The following is a 16,229-nucleotide window of genomic DNA, read 5'->3' on the forward strand; positions in this document are numbered from 1 at the left end:
CTCTCTCTGTGTGTGTGTGTGTGTGTGTGTGTGTGTGTGTGTGTGTGTGTGTGTTTGAGAGAGAGAGAGAGAGAGAGATCAAATTTGGGTACTTACAGTTCTGGCACCATTGAAAGAATTACCCTCTTTAGGAAGGAAGATTACACAGGATGGTCAAAGGAAGGAATGGTGTCACTAGTACATCGGTATATGCAAGGAAAGCGGCCACCGCTATGGAATATTGACGTACAAATGAAGAAAGAAGTTCTGAGAGTATGGCAGTGGAACAAGGACCAAAGGAAATGGGGACAAGGAGAAACTGGGAGCATTTAATATGTGATCTATCGAGGAATATGAAAAGTATATGGCCAGATCCAGGAAAAAATTTAAACACTAGGTACGGTATAAAATTAATGCAGGAACTGGCCAAAGGAAATAGGATGTAAACGTCAACAAAGTTTGAAGTATAGTCTCATATGGGAATGAAACGTGGACGACGTATGATACAGACAGGAATAGAAAAGAAGCTTTTGAAATGAGGTGATTCAGAAGAATGCTGAGGATTCCATGGGTTAATAGAGTAACTCATAAAGAGGTGCTGGTAACAGTTACGGAGTGAAGATCTTCACTGCCCAACTTGAGTAATACTAATGGTACTTTGACACATCTTGTGGCATCAAGAACTCATTTATTTTCCAGTTGAGAGAAGAACGGGAGGAAGGGGATAAAAGTTGTACAGCGAGGTCAAGGATGACTACAGAAAACTGCTTCAAGTGGATATACATTGCACAAGTTACACAGAGATGAGGGGGGATAGATAGCGGTGAGAGCTGCATCAAACCAGTCTTCAAAATGAAGATGCAAATTAGCAGTTTTGTCGAAGAAAATCGTCACCATCTTCGTTAAGGTGTTGCAAAATTATCGGTTAAGTGCCCAAAATTTTTCTACTTTCTGTAATGAATTCACCTTACTAGTGAATCAGATATCAATACTGTACTTGTATAAGGGCTACATATCATTTTTCTTGTTCATTCGCTGTTTACCTTCTCCATAGGGAGCGTGGTCATATTATCGTTTTTCAGCCTATCCTTTACAAAAGTGATATGAAAGTGAAATTTAATATACTGTTAGATGATAAACAGATTACGAAAGACCATCCTTGGTGCCAAGCGCTAGTATATATAATGCATTTTGTTATTGTAGAACATCATCGAATAAGGCTATCAAATTAATTTTTGTGTTTGATACCCAGTAATTAAAAACAGTGACAAAAATTAATAAAGTTTACTATTAGCTCTTAAGAAGCCTGTAAATCATATTTGTGATGTAAAAAATGTACTTAATACCAGAATAACAATAAACGTGTTCAAAATTTTGGTTTCTGAACTATTGTTTACGTTTTGCAAAACGGCAATTTTTATGCATATGAAAAAATTAACTACTGAAAAATAAAATATTGATGGGTACATTATGGAACAGATTTTGAAATTCTGTAAGTAGACCTATTTTCTTTAAACTTAGATACTATAAACGTGAAACTAATATGTTCTTGGGATGGTAATGTTCTTTAAAATTACGTTTTAGGACTGTTTAATGTATAATTAATAGGAAGGTTATCATCTTGTGCTTTTATGTTTGCTTGTCGAACTTCACCTGTAATTTACGAATTTGAATTTAGGTTCGTGATGAAGGGTGTCTATACGTGAAGGATCTGGTTGAGGTTCGGTGCTCTTGATGAAGGTGAAAAATGCGGTATCCATTAACATGGAAAGTGGGAACACAGTATCTGGATATACATAAAAGAAAAAAACCTTTCATGTTTAAATTAACTCAGTTACCGGATCTGTACATTTAAGATCGTTGAATAAATATTAAATAAATAACTTGGCCGTATTCATCTGTTGCACGACGGATACCAGAAGGACGTAAAGACTGGACGTTTGCAAGGAAATGCATGTGCTCTGGTAACAATAACACATTCATTCAACGCACAACTGAACGAACTAATAAACTGGACAACTAATAAATGGTTGGTGATTGCTGTTCTTCATAACACTTTTGGCTGAGTCACAGCATTACATTTGCAACTGCGTCTTGGAGAATCCAGCAGGATTTATCATTAATTATGGAAGGGTAAGAGGAATATTTCAATATACACATACACGCACGCATACACATATCAAAGAGAGTCAGGACAAATATAAGAATAAAGAAAAACTTCGCCAGTATGCACGTGGTTAGCAAACGTTCGATCCCTTGGCTTGAGTGCTCGGAGCAGGTGAACAAGAATTCATCGATAAAAGTGAACTGTTAATAATCACACGATAGACGAAATCCTGAAAGTAATTTGGAAGTTTTACCCCGAGAAGCAGTAACTGTGAGGACTAGCGGTTCTCACAGTCTGTGAACACATGGTCGTCACAAACAAAAATTGTGCTTAAAATGAGTGGTAAAATTCAGAATAACTTGGCAAATTGTACAGCATACGTAACTATGAAACACGATCTGCGAACATTAGGCTCTCACATCAGTCCTTAACACGTGCTGAGACAACAAAGACATGTGGAAACTAGATTACGAACTGAAATCGAAATTAGTGAGGTTTCAGAAATCTGTTCAATTATACTGTACTGGTGAGGTCACCAACGAACTAAATCAGACTGAACTGAGAAGATACATCATGCGCTCCCAAGTTTAAGCGAAGGTAGGCCAGAACAATGGCTAGCATGCACGACTAAGTGCAACTGCTTATAATGTTCCGATTGGCAAGAAAAATTCCGTAAACCGCTCAGCGAGCAATGAGCGTCAGGGCAAGACGTTAGTTCTGACTGGAACTGAAATATAAAAAAAAAGTAAGATACTGAATTTGCTACGAATTAGGTGACGGTCAGTTTCGCTTCTGGAAAGATAAAGGCACGAGAGAGGCAATTCTGACTTTGCGGTTGATAAGGGAAGCAGGACTACAGAAAAATCAAGACAGGTTCACAGGAATTGTCGACCTGGAAAAAGCGTTTGACAGTGTCAAACGATGCAAGATGTTCGACATTCTGGGAAAAATAGGGGTAAGGTATAAAGTGAGAAGGGTAATATACAACATGTACGAGAGCCGACTGCGAATAATAATATTGGACGACTAAGAACGAAGTGCTCTGAATAAAAAGGGTGTAAGACAGGAAAGTAGCCTTTCGCCCCTACTGTTCAACCTGTACATCGAAGAAGCAATGATAGAAATAAAACAAAGGTTCAGGAGTAGGATTGTAATTCAAGGTGAAAGAATACCAATGATACGGTTCGCTGACGACATCGCTACCGCGCGTGAAAGTGAAGAAGGATTACATTACCTGTTGAATGGTATTAACAATGTAATGAGTACAGAATATGAACTGAGAGTAAACCAAAGAAAGATGAAAGTAATGAGAATTTGCAGAAATGAGAACAGCGAGAAACTTAACATCAGGATTGATGGTCACGAAGTAGATGAAGTTAGGGAATTCTGCTACCTAGGCAGCAAAATAACCAATGACGGACGGAGCAAGGAGGACATCAAACGCAGACTAGCTATGACAAAAGTATTCCTTGCCAATATAAGTCTAATAATATCAAACATAGGCCTTAGTTTGAGGAAGAAGTTTCTGAGAACGTACGTCTGGAGTACAGCATTGTATGTTAGTGAAACATGGACTGTGGGAAAATTGGAACAGAAGAGAATCGAAGCATTTGAGATGTGGTGCTACAGACGAATGTTGAAAATAAGGTGGACTGATAGGGTAAGGAATGAGGAGGTTCGGCGCAGAATCGGAGAGGAAAGGAATATGCGGAAAACACTGATAAGGAGAAGGGACAGGATGATAGGACATCTGCTAAGACATGAGGGAATGACTTCCATGGTACTAGAGGGAGCTGTAGAGGGCAAAAACTGTAGAGGACGACAGAGATTCGAAACATCCAGCGAATGGTTGTGGACGTAGGTTGCAAGTGCTACTCTGAGATGAAGAGGTTGGGACAGGAGAAGAATTCCTGGCGAGTGTTCCGTTCTTTCGAAAGTGCCCAGAGAGCTCCTTCTGGTGCCAACCTGTACAAGAGCTTGGTCCAAGGCGAACGGAAATATCTTTTGCTACCTGCCTCGTGCTTTATGGGGTTGGCTATTTTCCCGCAGTGGCAGACTACTTTTATTCCCACAGATCCACATATTGAAATTTATCTTGTACTCTCTCATTCATGTTTTGCATTCATCAGGTGAGATGAGCAAAGGATGTGTGTACTGACATATTACTCAGAAATATGTTGAATGTGCGCGTGGGGCTCCGCTAATTACCAAAAATAATTTTCATTCTCATCCTCAAAGTTATTTCGTTCGATAAGCATTTCGCAACCCATACCTAAAAACTTCGAAATATGCAAATGGGAAGCTGTAGTCTACTGGAATTTGAAATCCACTAATTTGTTAACTAGCTCAACTATATCGATATGTCTGCTACGTTTGCACCAAAATCTGCTGTATATTTTTAACAATGAAGTTCAGAGCTCCCTGATGCGTTCCTGATAGAAAATTAAAATGGAGTGTAATGGTGTGTTATGTGAGATTTGTTTTCCATTTCCCTTACTTCTCTTTCAAATACTTCGAAACGTCAACAGTTCCATTCTAGTCCTCGGCTGCCAGAAATCGGCAAAAATCGGAAGCCTTCGGTCAAAAGGCATACATATTTACTTCAGCACCCGCTAGCCAACCTTTGATTCCCCACAATTCAGTACAGAAAAACTCCATTGTTGAACATGAGCTAGCTGTCTTTTTGAATAAAGGCAGTCTTGTTCGCAATATAGGTTTTTTTATTAGTAACAATTATGCTTTTCGCCCTTGTGGGGCAGCATCGGATTGCCATCGGGGCATTGTTTATTAAATTGTACGTTCGTGGATATTCTCACAATTTTTAACTCCTATTTCCTTAACTTTGAAACCACCAGCTTGAATGCCTGATAAGGCAAATCTAGGTTTCATAACCAGTTGCTGCAGTAGACAGCCAACGATGGAATGGAACCAATGTTACCTAGATTTGCCATCTCAGGCATCCTAGATGGCGGCGTCAGCATTAAGGAAATTAAAGTTGAAAATTCCGAGAATATCCACGAACATACAGTCCAAGAAACAGTGCCTTCATGATAATCTGATGATGCGTCATAAGAACGAAACGCGTTTTTTGTATGCAGAAAAACGATTTTCAACCGAGATCACCTTTACTCATAATATATCATCCGGTTGCTGTACCAGACTGCCAGTGACGGAATGTAACCAAGCGCACTGTTAATGCATAATCCACGTGACTCCTGTTCGGTAGTACTCACTTCTTTATGATACTACGAGGGTAATCCAAAACGTAAGGTCTCCCATTTTTTTATAAGTACATAGACCTGTTTATTTCTACAATGGTTTGCATCAGTTTACAGCTTGAACATTTAACTATTTTTCGACATAATCACCATTTCTGTCGATGCATTTTTGTAGACGCGGTGGCAGTTTTAGTATGCCCATGTCATACCAGCTCGCCGCTATGTTATTCAGAAAGTTATGAACTGGCGTGATTGTTGCTTGGTCTCAGCTGTAAAGTGGTATGCCCAGGTTTCGTCACCCGTGACAACTGAGTCCAGAAAGTTGTCCTGTTCGGCTGCAAGGCGGTGAAGAAATGTGCGGGAAGCATCAACTCGTTACCGCATGTGGTTCTCAGTCAGCATGCGTGGCACCCATCTTGCGTACACCTTCCGGTAGTCCAATGTCTCCGTTTAAATTCTGTGAGTGGTGCTTAGGGAAACATCAGGAACCAACGTGCAGAGACCATCCAGGATGATCTGACGATCTTCACGCATGCTTTACTCAACCTTCAATAGTCTCCTCAGAAGTTGACGGTCTCCCGTTCCTTTTTTCGTCGTGAATTTCGGTCCGACCAGCTGCAAACACTCTACACGACTTACGAACATTTTTTGACATCCACGCACGACTCACCAAACACTTCCGTCAATTGGCGATGGATTTCAATCGGCGCAGTGCCCTTTGCTTCAAAAACCGAATAACTGCGCGCAATTCGCACTTGGCGGTAACATCCAACGGGAGCTCCATTCTCAACGGCTGCCAAGCCAAGACTGAGCGCCTCAGAGCGGCGTGCGCGTGTTTACACACAGCGCGTGAAGCACTCCTCATAACAGTGTTACCAACTGCCGCACAATCAGAGTTCTGTACATATAGAAAAATAGGTGAGCTTTCTTTTGGGATTACCCTCGTATTTTGATGATAACAGATTTCATTTACTGTCTCGACGTGAGGGAAAGGCTTCTCCTTACAGGCAAAAGCCAGGAAGACAAAGGGTAGGACAGATCGCGTAAATTTCCCGCTTAATTCTTAGCTTTTTTTTCCAGTTTTTGCGTTCACTATGTGCCTGCGTTTCCGCCTCCATACTTGAGTGATCACCGTGGACGGCTGCTATGTGGAGGAAGTGGATTCGATTCCCGGCAGTGTCAAAATTTTTTTCTTAGTGCGAACACTGGGAGAACTTCAGGAAAGCATGGTTCACCTGTGAAGGAAATCGCTTATAGGACGCTAGTGCGACCTATTCTTGAACGCTGCTCGAGGGTTGGGGATCCGCACCTTGTCTGATTACAGAGCGACGTCGAAGGAATTCAGAGGTGGGTTGCTAGATTTGTTACCAGTAGGTTCGAACAACATGCAAGTATTACGGTTAGAGAACTCAAATGGGAACATCGCCTTTCCTCCGGGAAACCTATTTAGAGAATTTAGAGAACAGGCATCTGAAGCTGACTGCAAAATATTTTACTGCTCCCAACATAATTTTCGCGAAGGGCCCTCAAGATAAGATATGAGAAATTAAGGCTCAAACAGAGGTGTACAGAAAATAGTTTCTTCATCTCTCTACTTGCGAGTGGGACAGGAAAGGAAATTAATTTTGACGTAGGATACCCGACGCTATGCACTGTACGGCTGCTTGCGGAGTATGTAATTAGACGTAGACTGGTTGAAAATGGTTCAAATGGCTCTGATCACTATGGGACTTAACATCTATGGTCATCAGTCCCCTAGAACTTCTTAAACCTAACTAACTTAAGGACATCACACACATCCATGACCGAGGCAGGATTCGAACCTGCGACCGTAGGAGTCGCGCGGTTCCGGACAGAGGCGCCTAGAACCGCTCGGCCACCGCGGCCGGCAGAGGTAGACTGGCCTGGAGTGTACTTATCTTCGTTCTACCAACTGAGGAACTGTACGATTGAGGGATAGCGGTCCAATGTCTAAACGTCTACAACGTCATGCCCCTGCACACCGCATCTGCATGACGCCACGTGGCATAGGATGACACGGCGGCTGGTCGACATCGCGCAGACATCGCCTCGACATCACTTGGTCTTCAGCGCCTGTTCGCGGAGTTTGATTTCATTTCGTTTTCTTCGTCCGCCTCCGTAGCCGAAAGGCCAACGCTACAGGACGTCCTACGGGCCTCCCACGTTCGATTCTCGAGAGTGGCAGGGAGTTTTCCTATTGGGAGGATTAGACCTGGGTGCACTCAACCATGTGATGGGAAGCGAGGAGCTGCCTGATTAAGACGTAGCGGCTCCAAGGTCGGAAAGGTCAACAATGGTCGGGAATGTGGTGTGCTGACCCCATGTCTTGTACCTGCTTTCGCTAACAATTATGATAACACCGTATGTTATTGAGTCAATTTGTGATGGGAGGTTCCTCACAAGCTCTAGCTGGCCGTTGTGACCGAGCGGTTCTAGGCGCTTCAGTCCGGAACCGCGTGACCACTGCGGTCGCAGGTTCAAATCCTGCTTCGGGCATGGATGTGTGTGATGTCCTTAGGTTAGTTAGGTTTAAGTAGTTCTAAGTTCTAGGGGACTGATAACCTCAGATATTAAGTACGGATGTGTGTGATGTCCTTAGGTTGGTTAGGTTTAAGTAGTTCTAAGTTCTAGGGGACTGATAACCTCAGATATTAAGTCCCATACTGCTCGGAGCCATTTGAGCCATTCATAAGCTCTCACTTCACTGTGAAACTGACCACGATAATTTCGTCTTAGCGACTCCGAAACATAAGGGGCGTTGTAACACCTAGAGCGCCTCTCGGTGTTGAAAAAAACAAAAATAGCTCCCAAATTAGCTCCCATGTCCTTAAAATATCAATTCACAAAATGACCCAAGTCCCTCCACAAGTAGTAATTACGAAAAATAAATAAAAAACAAATAGAGGGAAGTATCTAGTATAGAACGCAAAAGCAAAGAAAAGGAAAATTTAATTATAAATTTTAGAAACATGGGAAGGGGGAAAAACAGTAGAAAATATTAAAATATTAGTTATTCCAATACGTAAGAAAATCAATATTATAGTCATAGAACGTAGGTCTGGGACACCAAAGATAGTGTTTATTAAAGTATAAATAGCCATACGCCGTAATTACGATACTCCAGTCTCTAGGCTGTTCTAGTTCGGAAGTTATTTAGGACGTACAGCTTTAGAGAACAACAATTGGTACTTTATTAAACGGGGATCAAGAAGAGGTCGTGATGACATTGTTTTTTAGGACTGTCAATTCAAGACTTTAATTTGGACATTTATCAAATTAGATAAACGGGAAGGTGAATAGTAATCTCTTTGGCTTTAACGTCAATTCGTGTGAATATTTAAACGCTTTACTGAATTGAGAATTTTAACCGGATTCGGAATTTGAATTGTGATGGTGGGAAACTTTAACTTCACGCGACTAGTGACCGTCGTTAATGACAGTTTGCGGATATTAAATAGAAATGACTTATTCACCAAAAGTGACAGGATATTATCTAACATCTCTGATGTTAACGGGAATCCTTCCTAGACATCTAATTAAAGAACTTCTTTGAATGAGATCGTATGAGTGAACCTATTTATTAATAATTCTTGTCAAGAAACTGACATTGTTAATTTGAAACATGATACAAGCCTTGAACATTAATTTAACTTAGATTAATAAACGTTAAGGTTATGTGATCTATGCCAAGAACGAACTAGCGATTCGTAACTAAAACAATTGAATGAAAGGTTAAAGTATCGTCGTCGGTAAACATTGGTAGTAAAGCTAATAAAGATTTTTTCTCTCCGAGTTGGGAAGAGTATACGTGTAGTGACCCACGTTTAACATTGGGTTTTAAAAGTAATCAAACTGATACTTGCCGGGACAATATTAAATAAAAGTAAAACCCTTCAATGACAGTCAATGTGTAAAAAATAAAATCAAACTTTCACGTATTAGACGAAAAAGCGAAAACAGAGAAAGGGCTGCTACAGCTTTGTAAAAGAAACTAGCCGGAGTCTGGAATCTGCAAACCAGTGACAGGAGGGTAATATCGTCGCGTGTGTAACGAGGTGTGGTTCCGACCAGAGCGTGGAAGATCACAGCCCATCGCTAGCAGGGACGCGTGAAAGGAAGTGACTACACAGAGCTACCAGCCGCATGCATCAATTGTCTAACACTGCCAGTCGCAGGTTATGCTGACTTTCTTCTTTGACCAAGATGACCCACTTCTGACTCATTTCCTGCTACATGGGACAACAGTGAATGTCCAGCGTTACTCGTAAACCTTGACCAGCCTTCGCCAAGCGAGCAAATCAAAACGGCCAGGCAGTCTCACCAGTGGGGTCATTCTGCTCCACAACAATTGGAATTCCTCATACGGCCAACACAGTCGCGGCACTCCTGCAGAAAATAAAATGGGAGGTTCTCCGCCATCCTCCATACAGTCGGACCTCTCTCCCTGTGATCACGCCATTTTTGGTCCCCTTAAAAAGGCCCGGAGGGCAAACGATGCAACTCGGACGGTGCCGTCCAGCTGTACGTGCGCAACTGGTTAACATTGCAGCCCCGGGAATTTTATGGGACAGCCACTCACCTCCTTGTGTCACAGTGCGACAAGCGTCTTTTTGAACGCCCCTTATACAAACGTAGAAACGCACTGGTGAACAGCTTGCAATGCGGTACAGCCTACGCACGCAGGCGATAACTGGCAGTTCCCTTTCCCAGATAAAAGGAAGAATACAAGCTATATGGGCGTAGTTTTTTTTCTCTACCTCTCGCACACCCACTCACACACACACACACACACACACACACACACCTGGCCCGCTTACGGCAGCAGCACCAACAGCTGATAAAAATCCCGCCGCTTTATCCACGGCACAGGCTTTTCATTTTTCCCTACCCTGTGGCGCGGGAGTAGTTTTTTTTTGGTGGTATTTGCTGTCGCTGTTTTTGGCGTCGTTAGCAAGACTGTGCAGTGTATATCTTTCTGTTTTATTCGATACACACGGGACCGAACTGTGACGAGCGTTGGCCAGTGTAAACACACCTTGCTTGCTACCTCGGCGCGACCTGCATACACACCTCTCATTGCTTTACGAGACCATCCTCTATTTGAATAATACAATAGTGTAAATCCGTTCAAAGGCAGGATTCCTACGAAAGTAATGGTGCAATGATGTAATTAGACATGAATATCTTAAGGACAAAGATTAAGATTAATCAGATAAAATTTCAACTTGTGAGGCTCGTTATGCAAATAGTTGGACAACGCCGATCCTAATCCAACATATATGATATTAAGATCTTAATGTTTTGTATAGATAAAGGCTTTATAGCTATCAATTGCAATGATTTTGTTTCTTTGCCTGCCGCGCGGGATTAGCAGAGCGGTCTTAGACGTTGCAGTCATGGACTGTGCGGCTGGTCCCTGCGGAGATTCGACTCCTACCTCGGGCATAGGTGTGTGTGTTTGTCCTTAGGATAATTTAGGTTAAGTGGAGTGTAAGCTTAGGGGCTGATGTCCTTAACAGTTAAGTCCCATAAGATTTCACACACATTTATTTTTTGTTTCTTTGCCATTACAACACAACGAGGTTTAATTGTTGTTGTTGTTGTGGTCTTCAGTCCAGAGACTGCTTTGATGCAGCTCTCCATGCTTCTCAAACCTGTGCAAGCTTATTCATTTCCCAGTACCTACTGCAACCTACATCCTTCTAAGTATGCTTGGAGTATTCAACTCTTGGTTTCCCTCTACGATTTTTACCCTCCACACTGCCCTCCAATACAAAATTGGTGATCCCTTGATGCCGCAGAACCGACCCTTCTTCTAGTCGAGGAGTGCCACAAATTTCTCTTCTCTCTAATTCTATTCAACCCCTCCTCATTAGCTATGTGATCTACTCATCTAATCTCCAGCATTTTTCTGTAGCACTACATTTCGAAAGCTTCTTTTCTCTTCTTGTCCAAACTATTTATCGTCCACATTTCACTTCCATAAATGGCTACACTCCATACAAATACTTTCAGAAACGACTTCCTGACACTTAAATCTATACCTGATGTTAACAAATTTTTCTTCTTCAGGAACGCTTTCCTTGCCATTGCCAGTCTACATTTTATATCCTCTCTACTTCGAACATCATCAGTTATTTTGTTCCCCAAATAGCAAAAATCATTTACTACTTTAAGCGTCTCATTTCCTAATCTAATACCCTCATCATCACCCGATTCAATTCGACTACATTCCATTATCCTCGTTTTCCTTTTGTTGATCATCTTATATCCTCCTTTCAAGACACTGTCCACTCCGTTCAGCTGCTCTTCCAGGTCCTTTGCTGACAGAACTACAATGTCATCGGCGACTCTCAAAGTTTTTATTTCTTCTCAATGGATTTTAATTCCTACTCCGCATTTTCTATTGTTTCCTTTACTGCTTGGTCAATATACAGATTGAATAACATCGAGGATAGGTTACAACCCTGTCTCACTCCCTTCCGAACCACTGCTTCCCTTTCATGCCCCTCGACTCTTATAACTGCCATCTGGTTTCTGTACAAATTGTAAATAGCCTTTCGCTTCCTTTATTTTACCCTTGCCACCTTCAGAATTTGAAAGAGAGTATTCCAGCCAACATTATCAAAGCTTTCTCTAAGTCTCAGGTTTAATTAACATGGTAAACTTACAGTACTGTTTCCTACAACACAGGTGTTGTGGTTAGGTGTTACTTATATTTCAGGTTTTCACAATTAACAGCTGACTTATTTCATACTTATTACATTGGATAATGGTGACTAAGCTTCACCGAAACTAGTCCTGTAAACTTACAGCGACTGTGGCCTGACTACTGTACTGAAGTCACATAAATTTGAAAAAAATAACAATAGGGCAATATGTGAAGCATTCATGAACCGAATTTATTACGAAAATAGCGGATACATGTAAGACATACACGCTCACGACGTAACTACACGGTTCCTTTCATAATACGAGCGACGAAGTAACGATTTGCATATCTTGGGTGGAAAATGGCTATGAAGGCACCCATTGTTCTGTTTGTTATTGCATTGTTAGTACTTTGGGCAAGTTCGGTTCTTCCTAATTATGCCAAAAATTATCTTTGGCACTCATTTTGTTAGGGTTTGTAGTCCTTGCACTGGAACTGTCTTCCACTCTTCCCATATCGCTCATTTTAGCTCACATTCGGCCTCAAATTGCCTTACATTGCAATAAACACTCCTTGAAAATATTCCACGAAGGTTTTCCATAGGGTTCAAATCTGGGCTACATGGATGTCAGGCAGGACATCGATAAACCAATTTTTAGTTTGCAGCAGAAACATGCGTAGATGCATTATCTTCTTAAAACATTACCTCCGACCCTTAGTTCCTCATAGATTCTACCAGAGTTGTCTCTAGCTTCTGATTGTATATTTTAGACTTCATTCTAGTCTTCACCGAAGCAATGCGTGATTCACCTTTAGCGCAGAAAGCTGTTCAAATCATAACACTTCCACCACCGAAATTTCTGCTCATTTTTACCCGGTGCTCCGTTCTCAAACCATGTCAATAATACTGAAATGCATCCGGCAAATCAAAATTAAATTTCTTCTGATCACTTAAGATCGTTTTATCTCAATATGGAGTCTTTGACATACGTTCTTCTGCAAACTACAATGAAGCCTGTTTATATTTGCGCGTTAGAGCAGGTTTCTACAGTTGTATCTTGAATGCGAGATGTTTTCCACCTGACAAAATTTGTCGTACACGTCTAGCATAGCGGTTAATGGCAACTGTAAATCAGCAACAAGTTGGGAAGAATAACGACTTGTGGCCCTTGCTTTGTGCAAAAGTAACCATTTCGATGCCTCTGGTAATTTTCTACTTTGCCCACATCTTCCGTTCCGTCCATATCGTACGTCCAGTCTTACGAAATTATCACTCACTGTACTTCAACGGTGCAACTTCTTGGCGTTATGACAATCACAGAGTCCAAAATTTTCCTTTTTTATCACAAGATAACTGTTTCCGGCGTGGCGTTGCAATAATCATGTTTTACGCACACAACACACACTGTCACTGATGGTGTCTGATTCCTGTTAACAGCCAAACAGTCAAAGCCTGTACGCACACACTAACACCTAACACGGTCGACTACCGTTATACCGAGTTCGACTCTTTACCACCCGTGTCGACAGTTTGCTAAACAGTGTACTACTGACATCAATTGCGGAACCATTTGCCTACATTTGTCGGTATACTGGATGTCATACTATTGCATATACAAGATGCACAATTATTTCAACCTACAATGTTAATTTGTTAATTTTCCTACACATATCCGTGCGTTTATGCTGACTTCCACTATTTCATTTGTTGTCGCCGTGCACAACATTTCCGTAAAAATCAGGATGGATGTCGACAGCAGCTGTGGCGTGAAAATACGGCTCGTTGTCTTCGTTCATAGACGTCGAAGAGGCAGTGTAGAGCGCCAGTGTGTTCTTCAAGGGTCTTACCTACTGTATCCCACAGATAAATGAAGAAGTGTGATATTGGTAATTAAAGCTCCTGGACTGGATCCTCAGTCTGACCTGGGATAGTTTCTCACTTAAAATTGCTGCACCAAGAAGGATAACGAATAGCAAAATTTCACATGGATTATGGATAGTACCTAGTATGGATGCTTAAATTTGTAAATTATTTGGTACTATACAGGGAGCCAAATTTTGTACACAGTGCTGCAAACTCTGGCGGCAAAAATGGCTCCAACACGTTGGTTGTTGATTCGAATCGAGCTTGCATGACAGAAACAGGTACGTCATTCCAGAATTTAACACTGGTAGTGGTACATGAGTGCTATTTCAACATTCCACGACCAGGTGTCGTCAGTGGTCGAGAGATGTGGACAATGCGTTGGCCAGGGCGATAATCGAACAACCTGCATCATGCAGCCTTGTGTTATCTTGTTGAATATTAGCGCCACATTGTCATCGGGGATAGGGAACACCGGCGTTAATCTGTCAGAACCATAACGGCTGATTTGCTAATTACTGGCTATGCAAATCAGACGTGAACGTATTGTGCACCTCCTCATCGACCACAGACGATTGGTTGAATAACAGACGAGCATTTTACCTGTGTTTCCATTTGTTTGCTGTCAACTCCAGCAAATGGACGAGCTTCATTATTTCGCGTACAACCTACGTGTGCTATTACAGGAAAGGCAAAGTCAGTTTCGTGTGACGTTTTTCACAATATTGAGGTTATTTCAATGAGACAGCGTCCATTACCAAACAAATAACTATTGGATGATGTCTGAAAAAGATGTACTGCTGTTCACAGCTCCTTAAATTTGCAAGAACGTCAGTGATGCCATTTAATTGTGGTAGCTAAACAACATTAAACTGGCACATTTTTTGTTCGCTTCTGGATAAAAGGTTTTTGTGGTGGTCAAGATAAATTGGATAACACCCTGCATGTTACTTACAAGGATCAGATTTTTGTATTTGTTTATATTTATAATACGTGCAGCTTAGAACTCAAATGTTAAATACTAGAAGCCGTTCGACAAACGCTCAAAACATCTCGAGGAAATCGAGTCTGAAGTTTTCCAACTCTCTTTAATGCTCTAAAGAAAGGTCCGTAATTCGACAAGCAGCTTGGCTCCTGGCACAGAGCTCGCATGGCACCTCGGCGGCCTGTGCTGGATCCACGAAAGACTTGAATTTGTAAACGAAGATGCATGTTCTAGGACCATTTCCGTGAAGAATAAGATACGTAAAGATGATACAGGATATTAATTTATTATGTTTTCTTATAATTTAAACTACCTTGATTAAGAACCGGTTTTATAAGATCATAGATTTAAAGTGAAAACTGGATTTTTGTCTGTGATAGGTAACTAGAAATAACGAGACTTAGAGTTTTCTGAAAATGACAGTTATATGTACACTACTGGCCATTAAAATTGATACACCACGAAGATGACGTGCTACAGACGCGAAATTTAACCGACAGGAAGAAGATGCTATGATATGTAAATGATTAGCTTTTCAGAGGATTCACACATGGTTGGCGCCGGTGGCGACACCTGCAACGTGCTGACATGAGGAAAGTTTCCAACCGATTTCTCATACACAAACTGCAGTTGACCTGCTTTGCCTGGTGAAACGTTGTTGTGATGCCTCGTGTAAGGAGGAGAAATGCGTACCAGCACGTTTCCGACTTTGATAAAGGTCGAGTTGTAGCCTATCGCGATTGCGGTTTATCGTATCGCGACATTGCTGCTCGCGTTGGTCGAGATCCAATGACTGTTAGCAGAATATGGAATGGGTGGGTTCAGGAGGGTAATACGGAACGCCGTGCTGGATCCCAACGGCCTCGTATCACTAGCAGTCGAGATGACAGGCATCTTATCCGCATGGCTGTAAAGGATCGTGCAGCCACGTCTCGATCTCTGAGTCAACAGATGGCGACGTTTTCAAGACAACAACCATCTGCACGAACACTTCGACGACGTTTGCAGCAGCATGGACTGTCAACTCGAAGACCATGGCTGCGGTTTCCCTTGATGCTGCATCACAGACAGGAGTGCCTGCGATGGTGTAGTCAACGACGAACCTGGGTGCACGAATGACAAAACGTCATTTTTTCGGATGAATCCAGGTTCTGTTTACAGCATCATGATGGTCGCATCCGCGTTTGGCGACATCGCGGTGAACGCACATTGGAATGCGTATTCGTCATCGCCATACTGACGTATCACCCGGCGTGATGGTATGGGGTCCCATTGGTTACACGTTTCGGTCACCTCTTGTTCGCATCGACGGCACTTCGAACAGTGGACGTTACATTTCAGATGTGTTACGACCCGGGGCTCTACCCTTCATTCGATCCCTGCGAATCCCTACATTCCAGCAG

This window comes from Schistocerca americana, chromosome 9 (assembly GCF_021461395.2).
Source record: "Schistocerca americana isolate TAMUIC-IGC-003095 chromosome 9, iqSchAmer2.1, whole genome shotgun sequence".
Classification (NCBI taxonomy): Eukaryota; Metazoa; Arthropoda; class Insecta; order Orthoptera; family Acrididae; genus Schistocerca; species Schistocerca americana.